Here is a 27,370-nt window from a genome sequence, read left to right as displayed (position 1 = left end):
GCTGCTCTGGAGGAGCGAGAAAACAGAAGACTGAAGGAAAGGTGAGAAAGGGAGAGAAACTGAGAGGAGTAAAGAAGAGCCAAATCTGGAGGAAGGGGGCATGGTGGCTCAGTGGTAGAGCATCAAGCTCGTAATCGAGGGATTGCGAGTTCCAGCCTCGCCCGGGACTGCCGTGCCGGGAGTTTGTAGCGCGCTCCTGTAACCTAGCAGGGCTATATGATGCAATACAGGGTCTAGCTCTGGGGAATTCCATTTCTCCAAATCTGGAGGAAAGAGAGAGAGAGAGAGGACAAGAAGAAAAATATCATGGAAAGGTAAATATGGGAGAAGCCAAATGCAAGTGTATCTCAGTTCCCATGTAACTACTGTAATATAATGTCCCCCAGCCACAATTCCCTAATATCTACCACAATATCGCCTATCACTTTCACATAGTCTTTTGTAATCTGATCTTCATCTCTCAAAATTCCTTTCAGTCTGTCTCAGTCTTATCTCCAGCTACCACATATTGCCTTATACGTACCACAGTTTAATAATTATCAAAATTCCTTATAACCGACATAGTCTTACCTTCCCCAGAATTCCTCTGCGGCTACTAAAATTAATCTTCTATCACAATTCCAGAATAACTACAAGAATCATGCTCGACCATTTTCCCCAAGCAATTACAACAGTTTCCCTATGCCACACATTTTTTAAACAACAGTTTCCCTTGTACTACCACAGACTTACCATCAACCACCGTGTTCCATAATTACCATCCTCCCCAAACACAAGTTTTTCATACCTCTCATACTTTTAATAATAAAAAAAAAAAATGACCACAACATTATCAACTGCAAATCTCGTACATATACAAGAGCCTTGCCACAAACATATCTACTGTTAACTACCACATACTGAACAGCCCCTATAGTCCAGCAGATACTGGGATGGACCTTCAAAAGTTGTCAATAGTTTTGATCTTGGTGTCACCTGAAAGCTACGAATGTATAGATTAAGAATCTGCCGGGTGCCCCTTTGTCACCCGTGAGCATTATGCATAATGCAAGGTGGTGTCCAAGATGGCCATTGAATTAGAAATAAGTTGTATTCACAAAGTAATACGCAATGGAATTGCGTAAATTTGCGTGTTTTTGTGGTATTTTGAACCAAAACCTTGTAAGAAACATTTGCAACCAAATGTTGCATGATAATGCAGATAATTAAGATGGGACCCTAAATGATCCAAGAAATTACTATTTAAAAAAATATTCGATGATATAACCTCTAAATTGTGATGAAGATTTAAGCCAAATCATGTATCTAAAATTTCTATACAGGAAAAATCAATTGGCATGCACCACAAAATGCATACTAGGATTCTATATAACTGAAAATGAACATTAATCAACACTTTACAAATACTGAAACACCATGGAAATACAAAACTTTCAACGAACACAGCAGTAAAATTTAACCTATATATGACTTAATTATACATCCATAAAACTGTACCAAACCTAAATCACATGTCTTAGTTTGGCCTAGATATTGAAAAAAAAAAATAAAATCTTGTTATCTGTTATGAATGTACATAGTTTCTTTATGACAGGCATTCATGTTGCGAGAAAGTATACTAAAGGATGCACTTTACTTTCCAAATCATGAGTGGAACCAAAATACCACAGTAATATCTTAACCTAGCTAGAAGTGCTCAGTGAGGTCATTCAAGTGTCCAAAATCTTAAAAATTAATTACACGAGAGATAATTCTCTTAGACTCAAAGAACAGCTTCCAGAAACATAGGAGCAACCAGTTTGGACATGTGAAGAAATGTAATGCTTATGTACACAATTTTACATGAGTCAGGCAAAGAGTGACATAATGCACTTTGGTCAACATGATTACTGACTATGTGTGGTAAAACATTCACGTCCCCTGCAATTGCAGAAAATTGTGCATAACAATTTGGCTGCTCTGCAACCACAGCGGAGTGTCCGGCATGGTGCTTCTTCACTTTTACAGCTGCACTGTATTAACTTTAATACACTGTCTGGTCCGGAAGGACATTTGGAGGCACCGCAACAGGATCTACGGACTTGTTTGCATTATCTTTTATCCATCCAAAATTTTCAATGTCCATTATTGGGGGATATGAGTCCTTCACTGATTTCCAAATGCATGCTTGGTAGAGGGCACGCTCGACATTCTCTGTGAAGGATTCATTCATAGGTGGGACTGAGTCAAGATTTGGTGTCGTTGTACTTCCCTTGCAAAGCTTTGATGACTAAAGGTTCCCAGAGCCTCTGACATGCTGTCACAGTGTGGAACTCCGTAACATGCAACCATGATTTTCGTGGCTTGTTTCACTACAACTGACATTGGTGTGTGATGGTCGCCATGAAGTGGCAACAACAGTCCATAACACAATGCCTTTGATGCAGCACTTTACGACGACCATAACTATCAGCTGAAAAAAGCTGACTGGTACCGTACATACAAAATGTTCATGCAGCTGCCCATTTATTTGTAGTAAATAAGTTGACAGTTCATAAATAGACCAGATTCTATCTACAGTAATGTTCATTATTGGTATAACAATGCAAATTATATCAAGGCATTAATACACCAGAGAGGATATAAAAAAATATATAAATTAGGTGCCACACATGGTCGAAGTCAAGGATGCATGCTCGCTTTCGAATGAAGCCTAGTCACTATTTCTTTAATTGTGGTAAACGTAATGTAGGCACAAGCAAATGACGCCAAACATAAGGTACAGTATTCAGTGAACTACAGTTTGTATGGCAATATATATCCCAAATTACTGTATAACTCATAAAATCTCGTATACTCAGAGTCCACGGGGGGGGGGGACAGCCACAGTGATGACGGTTTTCAAATGAAGATTTTTCTGCTGTTCATAGTACTGTATATACATCTTTGTAAGCAATGTAGGCTATTGCGAAACTAAACAGGCAACTTAGCCTCCCTACTCACCACCCTGCTGCTCTCCGAAGTCTCTTTCTCCATGATGAGCAGGGTACACTGCAGCCCGGTACTGTACATACTCTCACTGTCGGTACTTCCACAGCCTTTCATTTAGGTAACCATTAATCATATGACCATCATGATTGAGAGCTACCATGCATTTTAACCCGCCCCGTCCCGACCACTTTTTGACCACTGGTACCCCCCAATCCCGACCATTTTTCGACCCTTTTTTTTTTGCTAAAACTTTCGCTTTTGGTGAGAAACATCGAAAATTCATAGAGAAATCGCTCACCTGAGGTTTAAAATACTCATTACAGGTAGGAGAGCCTACTTACCTTACTGGGTTTTCTATCAGGCTGGCACCAAAGAAAACGAGTTCTATGGGAGGATAACTATTTCACACCACTCATAAACGGTATTTATTTATTTACTGTTACGAATTTATATGTAGTACAAGAGTATATTGGTTTTCAAGCAGTAATATAGGCATTATAAGCATTGTTTCACTCACTAATACCTGACCTTTTTTTGCCACATTACCTGATCATCATTTCCAACTGTTTCTTCCTCTAAAGCTATGTAAAGTTTGTCCTCCACATTGTCATTGATTGGGGAATCACTCTGGCCCTGAATTTCGTACCGTGGCATGACATGGCTATACTGGCCAGGTCACTGATAACAGGTGAATTGCTGAGAAAAGGGCATGCAGGGGGGGAGGAGGTCATGCTGGGTAAGGCATTGTCTCTGCCTGGCATCTTGTTGAGGAAGGTGTCCCGTGTATACGTACCAAAAATGACTCGCGAAAATTGAAAATTGTGGAAATTATGAACCTTGCAATTGCAGGACGTTGAAGTACGTCCTCGGGATTAGCTGTGACAAAACGTGAGGACGTGGAAGTACGTCCTCAGGTCGGCGCGGGTTAAAAAGATAGTATAACTATTAAAAAACAGGTATCTGTCATGAGTGTGAGGTCACTGTGGAAGGAAAGATTACGTTGTGTCGTCTGATTTAATTATAAACGTCAGCATTTATTGATATGCATAATGATAGGCTGTTATAAAAAGCATGTAATTTTTGCCATCACATACCTTTAAATATGAATTACAAACGGGGTCAAGCAGAGCACATGTAACTTTATTATTGGTGATTTCCACAGGGCGGACTTGTTTTGACAAGTGACAGCTGTGAGATGACATCAGTTGTCTGGTGGTACGTTTAATATCCCGCCGAGTGACTGGCTGTTCCCCTGAGCATTTTACCTCCCCACGGACGGCTTATTTTTATATTGACTTTTATCGGTTATATAATGATTTGGGATATAACTAGACTAGCTTCACTGATAATTGTACTCTATGTTTGGTGTCATTTGTTTGTAGTAAATTTTTGTTTGATACAAAACAAGGAAATAGAGAATAGGCTTCATTCGAAAATGAATTGTATCCTTGACTTCGACAGGTTATGATACATATGTAACATTTCTAGCATCCTCTGTGAATTGCTAATTCCTTCACATTTTTTTTTATGTTTATCTTCTTGATTACTAACATTACTGAAGAGAAGTACAGACCTGAATACAATGAGCCATTTAGTGTCATTTCGTGAGAAGCCACTCGAACATTTTATAGGGACCAATCATCAGGTTCCAGAGCAAGTGGGCGTGGCTTGTAGGCCTTAGTAGGGTTAAATCGGTGTAGACGCCACAGTGTCATCCAGAAAACACATCAGCTGCAGGCAAATTCTTTATTATTGCTTCATGCTTGTCAAGTGTCTTCTTTATTTCAATGACAGCTCTGAGTTTGATCGGTGATTCCATGATTATCGTTGTAGTGATATTTTCTGTCAAGTATCAGTTTAACAGGATGATAAAAACATCTGCATCATGAGATTACAGCAATTCCTTGTGGAGAGTCTTGAAGAAAAAGAAGATGTATAATGATGACGGCATCTTCATGGGTAGTATCCATGTCATGCCTATGTACCACCACACCACCATTACTGATCTCAATAGAGTGGTCTTTTGTCCTGTTATAATTAATTAATGGTTTTGAAGGCTCGTCTGGTGGAATTCAGAATCATTGCTCAATCCCAAGCATATGAAATGTTTGGGTTGGACCTTGTTCTTTGCAGCACCCAGAACCACCTGTGGTGGTAATGCTGTATCCAGACCCAGTTGATGAACTCTTCTCCCATCCATGGTCTTTGATGGCTTGGCAGTGGCTTTGATCCTGTAGTCACAATATGTGTACCTGGTACACATCCTGTGATGAGAAACGCCTCTATAGTAGACACTTGAAGTTCTGAATGTAACTTCTAACTGTTCCTTCAGCATGCTTGATGTATGTGAAGAAACACGTGACTTGTGGCAAAATATTTTAAAGTTCTCGTCTGTGATCTGCTTTCCCATCATTGTAAGTTTTACTGCACCTAATTATATCGCTAATCCTACTGGAACCACTCGGTCTTGTTAACAGCAGTTGTATTTAACTGAGAAATAGTTGGAGGGGTCAGTCATTTTTCATCCCTGCGATATGAAGCACTCACCCTGCACCACATACTACATACTACTCTTCCACCAAATCCACCACCATGCACTTTACAAGTTATCTACCAATTGGGTGACTGTTAATGGAGTATTCAAACATGATTTTATTAGACAATCACATTCATGTAATGCTTGTACTTTTTCCTTTTCGTCTGCAGAAATTACTATGACCGTGAAAGTATTATTCAATACTGCCATCACCAGTCATTACCAGTCAATATACAAGATGCCTGAAAAAAAAGTACCATGTGTTCGCAACACAAAAGTAAAATAAATATACAGGAATAATGAGTGCAGCAGAAGCAAGCATCCAAAAATACAACGAGCCTGTGTAGTGAAACCATAATTTCGCCACTTCGTTTACTAACATGATTTAAATGACTGATCAGAAAAGCATTTCTAAAAAAAAAATATTTTCATCATCAAGTTATTCATGGAAATAATGGAAACTGTACCATTGCTGTGCATTTTTCCAGTTTTTTCAGACATCACTTCAGTATATTCTGTAATGGGCGGCCACCTTTGATGCCATCTTAAATTACTCAAAATGCTCATGGTGACAGGAGGGCACCTTGCAGATTCTTAATCTACACATTCGTAGCTTTCATATGACACAAAGAAAAAAACAATAGACAGCTTATGAAGGGACCCCCCAGAATCTTGCTTTGGCTGACGGACTAGTATAACTACCACGGCCTCACCAATCACAAATCCTCTATACCTACGACGGTTTCACCAATCACATTTCTTATAGCAAAATTTGTATTGTGATATCTGTATTAAGAAACAGGTCCAAGAATTTTTTATTCGTTTGCTGACATCGCCATCATTCACCTCTGGTACATCACGGACAGGTTTTCTACTTGCTGTCCCGCCGTGGAGTGGTTCTGAGTTTTAGCATTTCTTCTGACATGTAATACATCTGTCTGGGTGAAGATGACCAGGAGATGCATTGAACTACAGTGGTTAAGACATGCTGTGAAACCCTTGATCTTTCTGTCTCCCATCTTATGGACCTTCCAGGATGCTAATGCCTGTAAACTAAATGAAAGACAAACAAAATACTTTAAAAAAAAAATGAAAATTACTATAAACGGATGCAAAAGAACGAAAGAAAACTGCTATATGCACTTAACCATACGGTCATGCTCCAAGAGCTCCATAATCAGCTACAGTGTTACACTTTCATCAAAAGGTATCCACTTTTTCAAGTTTAGGGCAGATGTAGATGGCAATAATATTAAAAAAATGGAGAAAATCGTGCCAGCACTGAAAATGACATCACCGATCGGTTTAGGGTACCTGAAAACCCTAAAACACTGTATATACCAAAATCCTCCTCCTACTACACTTCTGTCAAAAGTAAAACATGCTTTCACGTATGACAGACTTTGCATGGTTTTTTGTACCTATGTAGCATCTAACATGGTATTTGATGACACCACTGTATAGGATGTACCTGGAAACCCAATAATAGACACAAAAATCATCTGTCTAGCATGTTCCTACCAAAATGTATAAACACTTATTTGGCTCTTCTAACATGATGTTGACCATTTTGGAAGTGGTGGTTTCTGGCTTGCAGTATAGATTTCGGGATTCCACCTAGTAGATCCTTGAAGCTATGGGTATCCCATACTCAAATCAACTGTCAAACTCTGAGCCTTTGGAAACGTAGGCTATACGAGCCTCTATATCCAGGAGCAGGACTAAACTTCTGGAATTGCTGCCATCACCATTAGCACTGTCTACACTCAGGTTCATGCATAACAGCTGATGAGAATGTTGGTTGACTGTAATTGTTAGTTGAAGGATGAAATACCACCCACGACAACATATCACTGGCACGTCGCGACCCCCACCCCAGGGGCAGACCACGGACGGGTTCCAAAGGTGCGCACACTCCCCACTCCCCAGGCAGTATGGGCCTATGTCCATGACTACCTTGCACCCTTACTCCCTGCAACGGACCCAACCAGGAGTGTGTAGTGCAAGGGCATTACCCTCCAGCTGAACCAGCCCTAGCCAGGTTAGGGGTGGGACTGATTCTTCAGTCCCAGACAGCATCCACATGACGGCCATTAGCCGCACCTGTGTAGAGACAGACACTAGCCGCTCGCTAGCTGCATCCCCCTTCCCCTCTGCAGGGACAAGTGACGGCCATTAACCATACTGCACCTGCCACCTCCTCTCCTCCCAGGACCTCAGTGACGGCCATAAGCTGCACCCGTGAACAGGTGATGGTCATAAGCCGCACTCAGTTCACCGTCCACCACCAGGAGAACAGTGCCCCAGTGATGGCCACTAGCTGCGCCTACCCTCACAGGACGTCGGTGATGGCCATTAGCCGCACCTCGCCCTCAGTCCTGCCAAGAAGTCAGGCCCCGGTGATGGCCATTAGCCGCACCAACAGGAGAGGGATGGCCACTGGCTGCCTTACCCCTGTTGCCCTTGTGACCTCTACGACAGCCACTAGCCACGTCAGGGAGAGATCACCCACCACCCGTCTCTCACTCCCCGTGACTTCACCCTTAGAGGACGTCCCTTGTTCAGCCCACCCTTCCTGTGCCTGAGTGGGACGCCCCTCCTGTTCTCTCCACAGCAGCAGCCCCAAGGAGGGACTACCCTGTCTGGAGGAGGTCTGGCAAGGCCCCGTCGTGACCCTGGAATTGAGAGCAGTCCAGCTGGTGCCCAGATGAGACCAACTGCTGCCAGATACCCGGAGGCAAGGACGCTGCAGCTCACACCTGATGGTGGCCTGACCTGAGGGAGACCACAGCCCTCAGGCTCCCCAAGACGCCCCTCAAACTCTCAGGTGTGACCTCCCCAGCACCAAAGGATGACAACCCGCTCTCCAGGGTGGGCACAGACAAATGTACCTGCTCTTCCTTTTTAGTCCCAGCCCTAGGGTCCGAACACCCCACCGAGTCCTTAATACAGAAGGGCCTCGTTCCACGCCACCCAGCAGCCCATTCCAGACGACGCCGACCCTGAGGACACTCCCATGCCCTCTGAGAGAAGGCACACTTGATGGGACCCCTCCCACACATGGACGACACCTGTATGAGCCCAGGATTTCAGCAGGCCTGTGTAAACCCTCCTGTCCCGATATTACCTTGTGACATCGTACTTTGGAACAATGTACTGTGTGACAGTGTACTGTGGGACAGCGTATCATGTTACTGTGTATTGTGTTCCTATCATTGTATAAACCGTCCTGTTCTGTGACTGACTTTGTACCCAGACAGTGTATTGTGTCATTGTCATATTTGCTCTGTATCTGTTTGTTCCTGAATTGGAGATTATACACGTGTAAGGTTATTGCCCAGGAGTTTTTATGCCCTGCTTCTCTCGTAGTGTATTCTAGCTCCAGTTTCAAAAGAGAACCCCGGCTCAACAGCTAGTGTTTCTTGGAAAAGTCGACCTAAAAACACCTAGCATAACAAAGGTAAATGATGGTTGACTTTAAATGATGACTGTAAATACTTGTTGATTGCGAAAGTTTCCTGATATTAACACTGACTGTAAACAGTATATGTAGCATTTGTCAATGTAAATGTAAATACTAGTTGATTCCAAATACTGGTTGATTGCAAAAAACTAGATGATTGCAAATACTGGGGGATCGTAGTTTTGTAATTTAAATGAAGATCAAGTGCAATGTTGAACATTTGTAATCACTGGGTGATCGTAAATATACGTTGTTATCAAATATTCGTTCACTGTATATTTTAACTCACCAAATGCTAAGGGTAAGTGTTAGCTGACTGTAAAAACTGACTGCCTGTAAAATTTGAATTGCTGTAGCCACTGAAGATTAAATGTGATGGATAACTGTAAACGATTGTGTCTAAATGGAAGGTAACTGAAAATAATGCTTGACTACAAGTGCTGGCTGATATATATTGGTTGATTATGAACTTTGATAGACTGCAATTTTTGGCTGACTATGAGTGATGCAAATATTTACTGATTGGAAATAATGGCTAACTATTAACATTTCTTTACTAGAAGTGTTGGTTGATTGTAAATATTGCTCAATGAATTCTTGACTGGGTGTAAGCCCTTTCAGTCCTTTGATGGCATCTTTATTTTATTCTTGCTACAACTAGATGATTTTGTTAAACATTTGAATTCTGTTTCCAAGCTCAGTTAAAAATTATGTTTGTTGACTGTAAAGATTATTGATATTAAATACTGAGCATGTGTAATTTCAATATTAAAAATAACTTTTTGGCTGAAACTCTGACCTAATAATATTAGTATGATGGTGAAGCTGCAATGTTTTTCTTGTACAGTCGAAATTGAATATTGGCTAAAATGCAGTTGAATAATATTGATTGAAATAATGGCAAAATAATATTGGTTAAAAGCCTGGTTGAACATTGAAAGGAATGTTCGTTGAGCAATGGGGAAAATGGCCATTGAGTAATATTGCTTGTTACGTTGATTGAATATCGACAGAGACGCTGGCTGCACAATACTGGGTGAAATGTATCTAGGTTAATGTAGATGAAATATTCAGCTCAGTAATACTGATGAACATAATGGTTAATAATACTGGCTAATATGTGGGTTAAAAAAGTCAGTTCATTGCCATGATAGAACAATACATCCAGACTAATAAAGGTTGAAATGCTGGTTGATGAATGTTGGTTGACATGTTGGCTGAAAGATATTAAATGAAATGTTCGTTGTATAATACTTAATGAAATATTGGTTAAGTAATGCTGGTTGAGATGTTGGCTGAAAAATAGAAGCTGACATTGGCTGAACTGTATCTGTGGAAATATTGGATGAATGGCGACTCTTGATGTACCAGCTGAATAATGCATATCCTGGTTGTATTAAATATATATATATATATATATATATATATATATATATATATATATATATATATATATATATATATATATATATATATATATGTGTGTGTGTGTGTGTGTGTGTGTGTGTGTATAATATATATGTATCTATCTATCTATCCATCTATCTATCTATCTCTATCTATATCTATCTATCTATCTATATCTATCTATCTATATCTATCTATCTATCTATATCTATCTATCTATCTATATATATATATATATACTGTATATATATGTATTTCTCTCCATATGCCCAAACCATCGCAACACACTCTGCTCAACTCTACCAGTCATCTCCCGAACAACTCCAATTCACCTTCGCTCCCGAACAACTCCAATTCACCTTCGCACTTCATCATTTCGCACTCGATCCATACGCGTCACTCCACACATACTCCTCAGACACCTCATCTCCATTACATTCAAACTTTTCCTCTCTGCTACACCCATATTCCATGTTTTAGCCCCATATAACGCAGCGATTGGTGAAAAAGATAACTAGATATGATGTGAGAGGTGTAAGGCTGAGAGGAAGACCACGAATAGGATGGATGGACAGTGCGAAGAGAGCGCTGGATGTGAGAGGGATGTCTGTTGAGCAAGGAAGAGTGGCTGTGCGTGACAGAAATAAATGAAGAGAAATTGTGAATGAATAAGTGATGACGCAGCCCTGAGGGGATATTCTCTCACATTTGGTCTGATCAGCTAGTCAGGTCAGGTGCGGGTAAGGGGATGGGTCTGTTATGATGTGGCAGGGGTAAACCAGTTCTGCTGTCGAGCCCTGCTGCGGATGTCACTGATTGCATTGCGCAGTTGACCCTTGTGCGGTGTGGTGCTGTGAGGATCTGTCCGTTTTCCCCTTTGGGGCTAAGATGCGAATGAATGTGTTTGAATGGATGAGTAAATGGAGAGTGTGTCGTCCTGTCTCGGCTACCTCCCTTTCCTTGGGGGAAGCAGCCTAGGTATACAGTATAGATATAGATAGATATATGTATATATATATATATATATATATATATATATATATATATAGATATAGATAGATATATGTATATATATAAGTCTATCTATCTATCTATCTATCTATCTATCTATCTATATATATGTATGTGTGTGTGTGTGTGTGTGTGTGTGTGTGTGTGTGTGTGTGTGTGTGCAGTCACCCAGCAAATAAATTATTCATCGTCCGGATGCAGTGAATTTTGAACTTTTAGAATGTTAATTTAATGCTTGGGCCGTGTTTCATACAATATCTTACCACTAAGGTGCAGAATATCCACCAAAACTGGAGCATACCTCCGTTTTTATATTTGTTCATGACTTTAACCTCAACAGTTGACTTTTTTGGTCAAAGTTTAATCACTTGTCACTCCAATAATCGTCAGTCATCATTCTAGTTTTGGTGTAATTCCATGAGACACTTTCCCATTCTGTTGTAAAAAGATGAAGAGATAGACAGTGACAAGTCAAACCTCCAAAACATAATCCCCCTGGCGGAAATAACAACTGGTTTAATAAAATTATATTAATAGTTCTGACTGAAATACAATGCTAAATTGGCAAACATATTGGCTGCCCATGATTATTGAATAATGTTGAATGAAATATTAGTTGAATACCGATGAATAATGCCAAATGATGCCTATTAAAGCTGAAAATGTTGGAGAATAATACTGAAAAGTGTTGGATGAATAACTCTAGTATTACTGGTTTTATATTTGTGAATAATACCGCAACAAGTAATGGTGAATAATGTTAATGAAAAATGCTAAAAAGTAGCTGGACTAACAATGTCAAATATTGTTGATTCAATAGTGCTTAGTAACAGTTTTTTAACAATGCTGAATGAATTTGGCTGAATAATGCTGCATGATGTTGGATGAATAACATTTAACAACCGATCAACAGTGCTAAAAATATGGGCAAAGAAGTGCATAACGTTGGTTGAATAATACTGAATAACACTGTTGAAATAATGCTAAATAAATAACGTACATGATATTCTATTAAAGTAATATCGGTTTAAAAGAGACGTAGGTAATTTCTGGAATGGAATATTAATGAAGTTGAGTAAATGGAGTTTTCCAGACAGAAGACGGGAGCTTCGTTCTAAAATACACGCTTCATTATGCAATTGAATAATGCATCAGCTGCCTCACAGTAAACATAGTTTATACTCTGCATTAATAAATAAATAAATAAATAAAAAATTCATAATACTTTGATGCCCAAGAAGTGTCTTGTAATATATTTCAGATACACGGAAACAAATAAAAGAAGTTGAGGTTTACATTATGCTGCACAAAAAGATTACACACACACACACACTCACACACACACACACACACACACACACACACACACGTTTAACAGCATGAAGGAGAAAATGTAAGAAGTCCCTGGTATGTATTTTTGATGCATGCAATTAAGTAAAAAGCTTGGGCTCAAATTTCATACAAAAACAAAAATAATATTTCATGAAATGAAACTAAGAAGGAGAAAAGCAAAACTGCCACAGAATAATAAATAGAATAAGGCTGATGAATATATTGTAATCCTGGGGAAAGCATACTGTACATCACTGGGAGACTGGCAGAATGGTAATGATGATGGTGATAATGATGATGGTCATTATCGTCATGAGTTAGCTGTAGTAATTATAAACAAATCGTACAACTAGAAAGAACTCAGAGATCCCATACATCCCCCAATGCTATTGCCATTATAAATGAATTGTGTTCGGATTCGTGAAGATACTGTGTGGAACGTATAGGATCCGGAGCTGCCCCCAAATTTAATCAATTATTCCTTGACCCATGGCCCCCTCTTCCACAAAATTTTATTGAAGTTGATTGAGGAGCTTTGGAGATATTGTGCGGGATACACAGGATTTGGATACGGATCCGGATCCGCCTCCAAATTTAATCAATTCTTCTTTGGCCCATGATCCATCCTTCCACATTGTTTTAAATTCATTTAGAACTTTTGGAGATATTTTGCGGGATACTCTGGATCCGGATCTGGATCCACCTCACAATTTAATCAACTCTTTCTTGGTCCATGGCCCACATCTACACAAAATTTCATTGAAATTCATTGAGAGCTTTTGGATATATTTTGTGGACAAACAACAAACACATGAAACTACCATAGACAGATGGCTTGCAGGATGGATCCCCCCATCTTCCCCCACCCTCTGTTGTCTGCTTAGTTTTCACTGGCGTGTGAGCAGTAGAGTGTTTGCTGGATGGATCTGATTGCATAGTTTTCAATAGCATGGAGGCAGTCAGTTGGTGAAATTTTTTGCATTTCATTGTGAAATAAATGATGGATTTAGCAAGCTAAAAATTGCATTGCCAAGTGCGCCATACATTTCTTTTTGATTTGGCAAAACAAATCAACATTCGAAATGAAAAAAAAATGGTACCTGGGCTGGCCACTGGGTCCCGACAATTTCTGGACCCACGGCCATTGAGGGGTTTCAACCCGACACCCAGCCCAGGGCCTTTGATCGATTTTGATGAAAAACAGTTGGCTTCCAGGGTTTGCAGATATCTACCTTCAGTTTTTTTTTTTTTTCCAGAACATTTGGCGAAAATTGTGACCTGTAGAGAGCAGCCAAACAAACTGACAGATGAAACTGCCATAGGCAGAGTTCTTGCGTGATGGATCCTCCTTCCTTCTCCTCTCTTACCCTCTCCTTGCCCCTCTTCCTCCCTTTTCCACCCCTCCTTCCCCCCTCCTTCCTTCCTCTTCTCTTCCCCTCCTCTTCCTCCATGCTGTGTTTCATGGTCAATGTTTCTCTGTCTGTCTGTCTGTCTCTGTCCCTCTCTCTCTCTCTCTCTCTCTCTCTCTCTCTCTCTCACACACACACACACACACACACACACACACACACACACACACACACACACACACACACATGTTATTACTCACTGTCCTATTGAAATCTCTCTATAAGTCTTGCAGCAAAATTCCATCATTGCAGAGTTTCAACCCCCCACCCAGCCCAGGGCTTTTTACCGATTTTGATGAAAAATGATAAGCTTTCAGGGTTTATGGATATCTACCTTCCGAATTTTTTTTCAGAACGATTTGCTCAAAATTGTGACCTGCAGAGAGCAGACAGACAGACAGACAGAACTGACTAACATGCTCGTCGAATCTTTCAATTCCGGCAAGCATCATAGGTGAATACATAACCTTCTCCAACTTCGTTGGCGGGGATAATGATTTTCAAAAATCTGTTAATGTAAAATGCAATAATCTGCAAAATAAACTTTTCTCCCATACTATAACTTCTTCATTATTCGAACTTTATTTAAGAAATGACTGTTTCATGATCCTCTTTAAACTGAGTAACTGCTTGGATATTAGAAGGAAAATGAGTATCAAATGTTGTCACTGCTCAACCAACTCCATAAAGCATAGTGATAAAGAGGAGAGAGTGAGGAGAAGAATACTGAAAATAAATGCAAAGATAAGAGGAGGAATACAGAAAGGAAAGCAGCTTAATAAACTCACCTCAGTGGCATAATTAATATTTTATTGTTTCCAATAGACTATTTTATAAAGCTTGGAGAGATTACTGGACCTAAAAGCATTAAATGTAGCCTCCATTAACTCACTCAAAGCGTTTTTCTTATATGAAGAAGGTCTGTAACCATTTTTCAACTCTGTTCATATCAGAGTGAAGTAAAATTGGTGGTGGTTCATCGAACATCGTGCAGCCAGGTCTTGGTCTTTAAGTTAACATTTAAATTAGCATTCCACTTAACAGAGTATTTAAACTAGGTGAAACACAAATCTGTTATAGTGACAATAGTTGAAGAGAGTGGTAAGATATGAGGAGTTACTGTTTTAACCTACGGTAAATTAACTTATGGTGTTGTCGGCTATAGTTTACAAGAGTCATATGTGCTCTCAGCTTGAATATTGTTCATCCTTATGGAATGGGTGTCGAGAGGTTGCACTAAAACAACTAGACAAAATTCAGAACAAAGCTGTTGGAAGTATTAATAACCCTGCTATTATAAATAAACTGCGTCCCCTACAAGTAAGAAGGAATGTTGTCTCCCTTGCATTATTTTACAGATACTCATATGGCAAATGTTCAGACGAAGTTGGGTCTATTGTGCCACCTCTCCATGCCTTCCCTCGTGATACACGGGCATCTGGTAGCGCTCATGACTGGAATGTCAAACAGCCATATTGCAGAACTTCTGCCTATCAGAATTCTTTTATTCTCCGAACTGCATCTCTCTGGAACTCGCTTCCCAGGAGTTGTTTCCCCCCCAGCTTCAAAGTGCAGCTGTTCAAGTCCAACTGTTACAGATATTTAATGAATGGAGGACGCCAGTAACCTGGCGTATGGATTTTTTTTTTTTTAATTCATTTGATATTCCTTTCTCTGTTCTGATATTTATAGAAAATAATAAATCCAAACCCCTCTCCGGCTTTTCTCTTCATACTCATTGAAAAGTGTGGCGAATCCGCGGCAACCGACACTGAAGACTTCAGTTAGCCTTAGATCAGTGTCACGAGGTTCATTCGTTGCACATCCACCGCACTGGTTTTCAGAGTCCGTGGAGACAGACAGGAGAGGCGACAGGACTTTTGATGCCAACTGTACTTCGTTCTTTTTACTGTCAAACTATTCTATTCTAATTTAGGAAAGAACCTCTTTTACTAAAAGGATTAATAATGGATGTACACACACTCAAAAAAGTATCGTTACAGCTACTGCACGATACAAACTGACACCACGAATGAAACGTTTGATAACCGCCTTCCTCCAACCCTACCGAGACAGCTGGATTGTTCAGTACGAAACTCATTGGACCTCCCTGTAACGGTATTTTTTGAGTGTGTGTACATGATTCTACCTGCTTGAAAACTTTCTTATGAGCTGAATTATGTAAGATGGCGTCACCAAAATTATTCTGAAACATAATGACATATGACCGAAGCGGTTGAGTACATACTGAACAACAATATACCTTATCATTCAAGGTTCCATTGCGACCTGTGAAGTAAAATTGCCGCATTTCTGGTCTTGCAGTACCAGTTTGGTTCTACATATCTATAATTATCTATGTCTGTTTATCTATCTATTTATCTGTGTCTTTATATATATATATATATATATATATATATATATATATATATATATATATATATATATATGTATGTATTTATAATGAGAGAGAAAAACAGGGCCAACAGATTGATATACGCAGAAAGGTACAATTATAGATCGAGACACAGGTATAATTATAGACAGGCGGATAAGACACGGAGACACACCAAAATACGATATAATGATGCCTACACATGTGTAAACAAAGACAGACAGACGCGGAGTGAGAGAGAGAGAGAGAGAGTATACTTGCGGTAAGTAAATGCAAAGAGCTTGTCTTTATGTGAAAAGTAATGTCTTAAAGTTTTATGTGAGGCAGTGAAATGCAGATACTTGTTGAGAAATTTATACTGATCCAGGAAAAATAAAATATTTTGACAAGATCTGATTACCCTTGTTATCTTGGGCTTAGGCCGAAGAGAGAGAGAGAGAGAGAGAGAGAGAGAGAGAGAGAGAGAGAGTGAAGGGGGGCTAAAGAAAAAAAAATGGTAAATAAAGATGAAAATGAAAGACAACAAAACAAAGTAAGAAGTATACACATAATTATAAAAATACAACTTCTTCAACCAGAACATCATCACCAAGAAATGTCATAATGCCCACGTGCGTTCCATTCTTGGTAGCTGCTGTGGTTCACCCGGAGAGGAAATGGTGGAACACATCTTCCACCTTAATGTGGCCTAGATTTTCGTCTTTATGCAGCTTAATTCACGTAACTCAATGTCTAAAATACAAGCCTATGGCTTTACATCCTTTTCCTAGCGCTTCTTCATAACTAACATATTCTAGTGCTATTCTACTGTTATAACTGAATATTCCATGTGGATCGCGGACAGTTATGATCAGTTGGAATAAAGGAATCATTTGCGGGGGGGTGGGAGGTGCTGGGTCTTGCTGCAATGTTCGTGGTAGTTGTGGTTGCCTTCCCTATTTTGGTAGCCACGATCTTGGAATATAGGTTGCTGTTGTTATACGCGTTGCGACTTGGTAGATCCAGTTGATGTGGTCGAGAGGTTAGCAGTGTTGTTGGGGTATGGACAATGGTAGTGTTAGACGTAAATTTCATGATTTTGGTAACTCTCTGCTAGAATCGCGATGCTGGTAGTTGTGACTGTCAGAGATTGGCATGTTGGTAAGTGCGCTTACTGTATTGGAAGGAATGTTTGTAGTTGTGGCTGCTGCAGGGAACAGAATGCTGGTAACACTGGCTCGCCTGATGATGACTGTATTGTCTTTGGTATTAATAGCCACGTTATCATCTGAGACACGACTAAGGTATAACCACCCTCGGTCCATCCACGGCTAATCCACCTGACTACCGCAATGTAAGCCAGTTCTCCGTTTCCCTCCCCTCTTATCATCTCTCTCCTCCTCCTTTACTTTCTTTCCCTCCTCCTCCTCCTCTCTCTCCGTCCCAATCTTTCTCCACTTGACTCGGCTGTGTTATAAGCCGCTTCATGATTACCTTCTCTTTCTCACCCTTTTTCTCTGTCTGCTACTCCTCCTCCTCCACCTCGTCCTGCATGGCTTGGCTGGGATTGGCTGTTTGGTATTCTTGCTGGGTTGGGAGGCTCTTTGGGTTGGCTAATTAGATTTTGAGATTAGTTGGATATTATTTTTAGATATCTGGATTTGATTACTACTCTGAACTGTGTAGAAGGTTAAGAGGTAAAATTTCCAGCTGTCTTGGCGGCATTCCCAGTTACCTTGGTGGAATTCTTGGCTATTTGCTTTTATATCGTGACGCTCCTAGTCTCCTGAGTGACTTTAATGGTCGTGGGTGACAGTGCGTTCGTTTTAGATGATTGGGTGACTATTATCTTGAGTGGATGACATGATGAAAATAGTTTTCATAGCTGGGTAAAAGCTATCAAAGAAGGATATGTTGCTTTTGAAACAGCGTTGACTTCATTAATGACTTTTGGGCTTCTGTGACTTGCATGAGTCTACTGAGATGTTCTTTGGCTTGCAAAACAAACATTGCCTTATTAGTTATCGTTCTGACTTAGATAACTGGCTTCGATGGCTCTCTTGTTGTCGCTGGCAGTTCAGGCCCACATTCACAACCGTTACACCAGATTTCTTGCCTAGGTTTATTATTGTTATTATTGTTATGATGATGATGATGATGATGATGATGGTGATGATGATGATGATGATGATTTAATTATTTATTATTATTATTATTATTATTATTACTATTATTATTATTATTATTATTATTATTATTATCAGTCCAGAAAAGCAGGATGGGATCATTCTCGACAACTAGCTCTATACTGTTGCTTGAGATTCAGCCTATCTGTGGGTCTATCCGACTGTGTGGCTGTGGTTTACGTACTCCTAGGATATTATTTTGATGGACTCGGTTGAACCTTTCCAGGTGAGTTGGCCTGGTTACTCCAAAGGTCGTCTGCTGTAGCCACGTTTTCATTAGGCTTTCTTAGACCAGTTGAGATCGGTCTAGCCTATCTGGACAAACTAGACTCTGAGAATGGATTTCAGGCCAGCATCATCCTTAATGCTGCTCTTGTTGCCTGGAGTGGGCGGAGCCATGAAGGAATCAGTAGAGTTCTGAAAAAGAAAAAAAAATGAAAAGAAAGGAAAGAGAAGGGGATGATCATAAATCAATTTAGTTATGAATATCGTTATTATTAGTGTGCACAGTAGCTGTTTCTACGTTATATATACAGTACGTACTGTATATATATATATATATATATATATATATATATATATATATATATATATATATATATATATGTGGAAGAAAAGTGACAGTAGTGCAGTGCGTCGGCATCAGAATCATAATAATTGATTCATCTAAAATACTATAGCACTAGCCGTGTGTGTGTGTGTGTGTGTGTGTGTGTGTGTGTGTGTGTGTGTGTCTGTGTATGTGTCTGTGTGTGTGTGTGTGTCTGTGTATGTGTCTGTGTGTGTGTGCGTATTTTGGGCAGCCGAAACTACACATTCAAATTGCACCAAAATTGGACAAAAATTGCAAAAAAATCGCTGTGGAGTCACATGGAGAGACAGGCTGACAAATGAGGAAATAAAGGAGCGTTGTGGTGTGGATGTGGATGTGATAGGAAGCGTTATGAGGAACACACTGAGGTGGTTTGGCCATGTGGAGAGGATGGAGGGTGAAAGACTGACGAAGAGAGTGTATGTGAGTGAGGTGGAGGTGGGAAGATGGAGGGGGAGGCGGAGGATGAGATGGAGGGATGGGGTGGTGAGGTATATGAGAGAGGGGGGTGTGAGTTGGTAGCAGGGCAGTGAAATGGCGGGGCAGTGAAATGGCTGGGCAGTGAAATGGCGGGGGACAGGGCGACGTGGAGGCGATTTGTTTGTGGCCACCCTGGACGGGATTGAGGCGTCTGGCAATAGATAGATAGAAAGACAGAGAAAACTTGGTCCCATCACTATTGAAAAACTTGTACTATATTTAATGAGCAATCACATTTTGACCAAAAAACGCTGCTCCTGGAACCCGGCATGGGATCTCTGTAGAATTTTTTGCCCAGAGGTAGAACTAAAATAAACTGTAGCAATAGTCGTGTGTCTGTGTGTTTATTTCGGACTTGCATTCGGACAACTTGGGTTCCATTCCTGAAGCTGCAAATAACACGATCAATTGGTTAGCTGCAAAAAATCCAAGTGACAACGGTACATTAGAACAGCACATAAACACGAGAGCCCTCCGCAGGAGCACGTATGAAGGGACCAAAGGGCCCACGAGCACTTGTATTACACTATGAAGTAAAATGATCATGCAGGTGACTTTTTCAGTAAAAGCAGATTTATAATAACAGCAGGCTAAGGTTGCAGTAATCGTCTGTAATGAATTATTATTAGAAATTAGTTGTGTCATCATTTCCTTGTAATAATTCAGAGATTCACAAAGCTGGCATTTTTCTCCAGATTTTATTATCTCTCTATTTCAACCATAACATTTAATTTCTTCAGTTTAGATAAAAACAAATATTCGTTTCAAGTAGCAGCTACATTCATATCACCATCCTATGTCACAGTTGGTCTTCATTTTTCAAAAATCGATTAAACTTTTTTTTTTTTAAATTTTGTCCGGCATTTTTACCTTATGAGCTATTTACTCCTGGGCATGGGACACTCATGACTGCCCTTGTTGTCCAGTGCCACCCAGTATACTTTTGTGCAAAGGACTGAGTAACCCTGTCCAAGTTCTAGGGCAGGATTGCATTAGACCAGTCCCGATCCATTTAATTTATCTGAGCCTGTCTATCCTGAACAGCCACGAGACCAGTCAAAATCAGTCGTGACTGGTCTAAAAGCCTCATGAAAATGTGGCTTCGATACAACTTTCCAAGCTTGATTTTTAACCCGCCGACTCTCATGGACATATATATATGTCTGAACGTTTTGTCACTGTGACTCTCGTTGATGTATATAAAAGCGCCGCAATTGCAAGGTCCGTCATTTGCACATTTTTCAACTTTCGCGCGTGATTTTTGGTACATATACATGGGACACCTTCCTCTACCCAATGCCAGGCAGGGACAATGCCTTACCCCCGTGACCTCCCCCCCCAGCATGCCATTGTCTTGGCAACTCACATGTTACCAGTGACCTGGCCAGTAAAGACATGTTGAGCCACAGTAAGAAATTCAAGGCCAGAGTGATTCCCCAATCGATGACAATGTGGAGGACAAAGTTTAAGTAGGTTTAGAGGAAGAAACAGTCAGAAATGATGATCAGGTAATGTTGCCAAAGAAGGTGTGGTATGTTGATGTGTTTGGTAAGTGAAACAATGCTTATATTGCCTATATTACTGTGTGAAAACCAATATGCTCTTGTGCTACATATAAATTCGTACCAAATAAATAAATAAATAAATACCAATTATGAGTGGTTTGGAATAGTTACCCCTCTTGTAGAACACGTTTTCTCTAGAGCCAGGCCCCAAAGAAAACACATCCAGATGAGGGTATTGTTACCTGTAATGGCATTTTAAAGCTCAGGTGAGCAATTTGTCCATGAATTTTCAGTGTTTCTCATAGAAAGTGAAGGTATTAGGCTCCCCCAAAATAATCGAAAATCTGCCGGGATTGGGTGAAGTCACTGGTTAAAAATCTGCTGGGTTGGGGCGGGTTAAGGGAGGTCAGCTCTCTCACAATAAAAAAAAACAAATCAGTAATAATGAAAGGACGACAGGTGTGACATTGATATAGCACATATTGTACAATGGACTCTCAAACGTATTGCGATATTTGGGAAGCGTGACCCCCCAGTGATTCTTTGGGGCTCAGTTTCCCTCAGAAAAAATATATATACAGTAGGTTCGCACAGTGCACGTCATCACAGTGCGCGATTCGCATTGTGCGTGAGTGACCAAATATCATAACCAAAAACCCTTGAATGCACGAGTTTACCGCACAGAACACGAGGCAGAGGCAAGGAATGGCGCAATAATGCCATTTTCTATTAGTGCGCAACCACCCCTCACACAGCGCGTCACGTGTCGTCATGTTGATGCTGCCATGGATAAGCTCAAGGAAGAGGTGAAGGAATAGGAAGTGAGTAACCTAAGAACGGAGGAACTTCTGCTTGGTATCGACAAACTCTTCCATTTCTACACAGATAGGCACAGGGAAGAAATAAACAGGAGAAGACAGACACTCATAACAAGCTACACACAGCGGGCTCAAGTTGGTGAAATTGCGGAACCATCGACATCGTCTGCTCCTGTTCCTGTTGAGGATGAAGAGGATGCAATGTCAGAAGTGTCAGCATTGGACTTTGAAGGGTTTATGGCCGAAGTGAGTGACTTTGATGCTCCTGGGGAAGGTGCTCAAGAGGAGTCTGTGGAGGGAAGTGTTGGTGCGGTGGGAGATGCGGTAGGGAGTGCGGCGCTGTAAGTGTTGCCGCGCCTCGGAACCCCTGTTATTTAAGGTCATCAGGCCTGTTGTCTACTGTTGTTAAGGTGACTACCCATATTTTTGTTATTGTAGCTATAGCTTTAGTACAATGTCTGAAAAATATGACCTTTATTACCGGTATGTCTCTAAGGGCCAGAAAACGTCCAGGTATGAGGGGGTACCGCCCATATGTAATTATTCCCATAAGATTATGTATTCCCAGTACACAAATTCCCAGTGGCGATGTTGTGGACTGCCCAATCTCTCGCGCACTGTGCGAGCCTACTGTATATGTATATATATATATATATCTATTGCCAGACGCCTCAATCCCGTTTGGGGTGGCCACAAACAAATCGCCTCCAAGTCGCCCTGTCCCCCGCCATTTCACTCCCCTGCTCCCAACTCACACCCCCCTCTCTCATATACCTCTCCACCCCATCTCTCCATCTCATCCTCGGCCTCCCCCTCCCTCTTTCCCCCTCCACCTCACTCACATACACTCTCTTCGTCAGTCTTTGACCCTCCATCCTCTCCACATGGCCAAACCACCTCAGTGTGTTCCTCATAACGCTTCCTATCACATCCACATCAACACCACAACGCTCCTTTATATCCTCATTCGTCAACCTGTCTCTCCATGTGACTCCACAGGCTCCTCTTAAATAACTCATTTCCACGGCTCTCACTCTTGACTTGTGTCCTTCCAACAACGTCCAAGCTTCACTTCAGTACGTTAGAGTTGGTATCACAATACTGTCGTGTAGTAACTTTTTCACTTCCATGCTCACTTCCCTGTTTCTTATCACTGCTTTCAAAGAACCAGCAACCTTTCTTCCCTGCTGTACCCTTTCAAGCACTTCACCCTCCAAACCTCCATCCTTACTCATCACACTACCCAAGTACTTAAACGTACTCACATTTTCCAATTCCTCACCATCCAACCTCGCTGTACATTCACTGACTTGACCTCTCTCAAAGACCATCACTTTACTCTTCCCTACATTCACCTTTAGATTCCGTTTCTTACACACTCTCTCAAACTCATCCACTAAGCCTTGCAACTCCCCTTCGTCTTCACTCAACAACATGGTATCATCTGCAAACAACAGTACAGGGAGTTTCCAAACACTATCCTCTCTCACCAGGGCCACTCCAACATCCACTACCCTACCTTGTACCTCTTTTATTACCCCATCCATGTACAGATTGAACAACCATGGAGACATGACACATCCCTGTTTCAACCCAACTTTCAAAGAGAAAAATTCACTTAGTTCACCATCCACACGCACTGCAGCCTTCGCACCATCGTACATACTCTTCACAGCATTCAACAACTTCCCATCTATTCCATATATTCTTAACACTTTCCACAATCCTAGTCTATCCACCCTGTCATATGCTTTCTCCAAATCCATGAAAGCCACATACAACTTCTTTCCCTTCTCTAGAAACTTTTCCACTAAAGATCTGAGAATGAATATCTGATCTACACAACCTCTTCCCTTCCTAAAGCCTCCCTGTTCTTCTCCAACTAATTTCTCTGTTCTTTCTCTAACTCTGTCAATAAGTATCCTACCATATACTTTTCCTATTATACTAAGAAGACAAATGCCCCTATGATTACCACACACTTCTTTTTCCCCTTTTCCTTTGCACAAGGGAATAATTATACCTGACTTCCAATCCTCCGGGACTCTACCTTCCTCCCAGGCCAATCTGCACATCTTCCACATCCATTCTACTACTATCTCGCCCCCATGCTTCAGCATTTCACCACACACTCCATCAATTCCTGGGGCTTTCCCTGATTTAACTTTCTTCATTGCTTCCACAACTTCTATCCTACTGATTTCTTCCTGTCTTCTCACTTCCCTCCTTCTTCCAGCCATTCCCCAGCCACTTATACTCGCATTACTTCCGTCCTCCACGTTTAACAATTCCTTAAAGTGTTCTCTCCATCTACTCACTTTTTCTCCCTTCTCCACTAGTAATCTACCATTTTTATCTTTCACTCCCCTGCTAACTCCACTTCCACCCTGTCTTACTCTTTTCACTTCTTTCCAGAACATTTTCTTACAGTCCCTCCACTTTACACTCAAATTCCTTCCAAATTCCTCATCCACTCTCTTCTTACTCTCTCTTACTAATCTTTTCACTTCTCTCTTTCTTTCTACATATAACTGTCTCTTCCGCCTCTCAACTTCTTCCACGCCCCTATTTCTCATCCATTCATTGTATGCTTTCTTCTTTTGTGCCACAGCCTGTTTCACCTCTTCAGTCCACCACGCTGTTCCTTGCACCCCCCTCCGTCTTCTCTTCCTTCCACACACCACATCACATGCTGCACATATTTCTTCTGTAAATATTCTACACACACCTTCCACGTCCCCCATCTGCTCCAACTCATATTTGCCCAATCGTTCCTCCACTTCTCTCTTATACTCTGCCTTTTTCTCATCCTCTTGTAACCTTTCCACTCTCCTTGCAACTACTCCTTCCTCTCGTCTTTCCCTTCTTCTATTCCTCCATCTTACTTGAACTTTAACTCTGGCCACCACCAAGTAGTGGTCAGAAAGTCCACTCCCCCAACCTCTATAAACTCTTGCATCCAATATACATCTTCGCATCCTTTCAACCACACACACATAATCAATCATTGCCTTCCTTTCACTCAATTCACCACCCACCCTTCTCATCACTCGCCATGTATACCTGTGGATCATTTTATGCCTGAAGAGGGTATTGGCTATCACCAACCCCCTCCCAGCACAAATGTCCACTAACGCACTCCCATTCTCATCTATCTCAGCAGGCACACCCCACTCACCAACTATTCCATCCACCTTCACATTCCCAACTTTACCATTCATATCACCAATCAAAAACACTCTATCATTCCTTCCAAACTTTTCCATGCACACTTCTACATTTGTCCAGAACTCTTCTCTCACTCTTCTAGCACGAGCTTGCGTTGGCGCATACACACACAATCGCCCACATTTGTATTCCAACTTTCAACTTTACCCACACAATCCTTGATCCAACTGATCCATACTGTCTTATGCTCCTCTTCCATCTTTTACTCACAACTATACATACTCCTTCCTTTGCCCTCTCATTCTCACCTACTCTTGCACATATACCCCATCCATACTCCCATTCTCTCACACTTTCTCCTCTCCATTTTGTTTCAGTTATTCCACATACATCCACTTTCGCATCCTCAAGCACCTGGACAATCTCTCTCTCTTTCACCTCATCATTTGCTCCCCTTACATTCCACGTTCCAATTGCAATGTCCTTTGTCCGGTCCTTGGTCGTCAACGTTTGGTCAGTCGTTGTCCGAGGCTTATTGTTTGTTTTTTTAGCTAGTTGTTTTCCGGGGAGGGGCACTAACCCTCCGCCAACCCTTTTAGTCGCCTTTTACGACAAGCAGGGATACTAGGGGAGTATTCTTGACAAACCCCCCTACCCCCATATATATATATATATATATATATATATATATATATATATATATATATATATATATATATATATATATATATATATATATATATATATATATATATATATATATATATATATCATAAATATGGGATCTGAGAATGTGGAGTTCATCTAAACTTCTCAGGTCAGGTTGTCTGGTTCCTTGATAATGTCTTCTACTTAATTAATGTTTCCACCATAATTTTTAGGGGAGCTACCCCCCTCCAAAACTTACAAACAACTTATAAATATTCTGATATAGTGACATGAGGACGGTTTGCGCAGACTAACTAAAATCCGTGAAATGAAGAAATACCATACACACAGACAAAATATGAAAACTAGGATACTGAAACCAAGAGAGACGTGGGGTAAAATGAAAAAAAATTATTAAGAGAGTCAGAGAGACAGGAAGACAGATATGTCTCTGGTATTGCAGTAAATACAGTACGACGGACTCTCATCCATAATACGATATTTGCAGAGCATAACTTCTCCAGTGATTCATGAGGGGTTAGCCCGTCTCCCGAAAATAACAGCGATTGGAAATTTGCGAAATATAATCACCTGGACTTAACGAAACTTTTGTAAGTTCATCCGGTTCCTTATTGATATCCGCCACTGAAAAAAATTCCACCAATACTTTTTTTTTTTTTGGGGGGGGGCAGTATCCTCCAAAACTTACTAAGAATACAGAATAAGGAAATGAGGGCAGATATAGTTAAATAACTTATCACATGTTGTTGAGTGGGCTCCCATTCGCTAACTACAACAACAACAACAACAACAGCTACTACTACTACTACTACTACTACTACTACCACTACTACTACTACTACTACTACTACTACTACTACTACTACTACTACTACTACTACTACTATTTTTAAATCACCTCCATCCATTGGGGAATTATATTGTGAAGATCAAAACCAACCTTCCTAATTCAGTTCACCATTTGGAGTTGTAATGTGAAGGTTAACACTAACCCTCACATTACAATCTGTTGGCCCCAAGCACGCCAACGGCTGTGGTTACCAACCATCTACCATTACTATTATTATTTTATTTTATATTTATTGATATTACAGTGAAAATAAAGACATTAAACTATTGGAGTCGATGGTCTATGCGACTCTCGGCCACAGTAGCTTCGTAATCCATACCCGCCAGAGAGACAGGCATGAGGGTTGATGATCTTGTGCCCCTGAGACATAGCAGAGCAGACCTCACGAGGGAGAATGAGAGTCGACATCTCATCCAGGCCATAACCGAACTCTGCGGTTGACGTTTCTTCTCAGAGAGAACCTCTGCCAGTCTCGAGTAGAATCTCACTGCCTCTGGACCCATCCCATCTGATGTCGTGAACACAAGGGGAGTGAATCGACCGTGGTCCACATGTTGGATCCTTTCTTGATAATTTCTATTTTTTTCTTGTTAATTCCTT

This window comes from Coenobita brevimanus, chromosome 21 (assembly GCF_032717465.1).
Source record: "Coenobita brevimanus isolate Jiangsu-jjx chromosome 21, ASM3271746v2, whole genome shotgun sequence".
Taxonomy (NCBI): domain Eukaryota; kingdom Metazoa; phylum Arthropoda; class Malacostraca; order Decapoda; family Coenobitidae; genus Coenobita; species Coenobita brevimanus.
The sequence above is the reverse complement of the archived record's forward strand: the minus strand, read 5'-3'. Positions refer to the sequence as shown.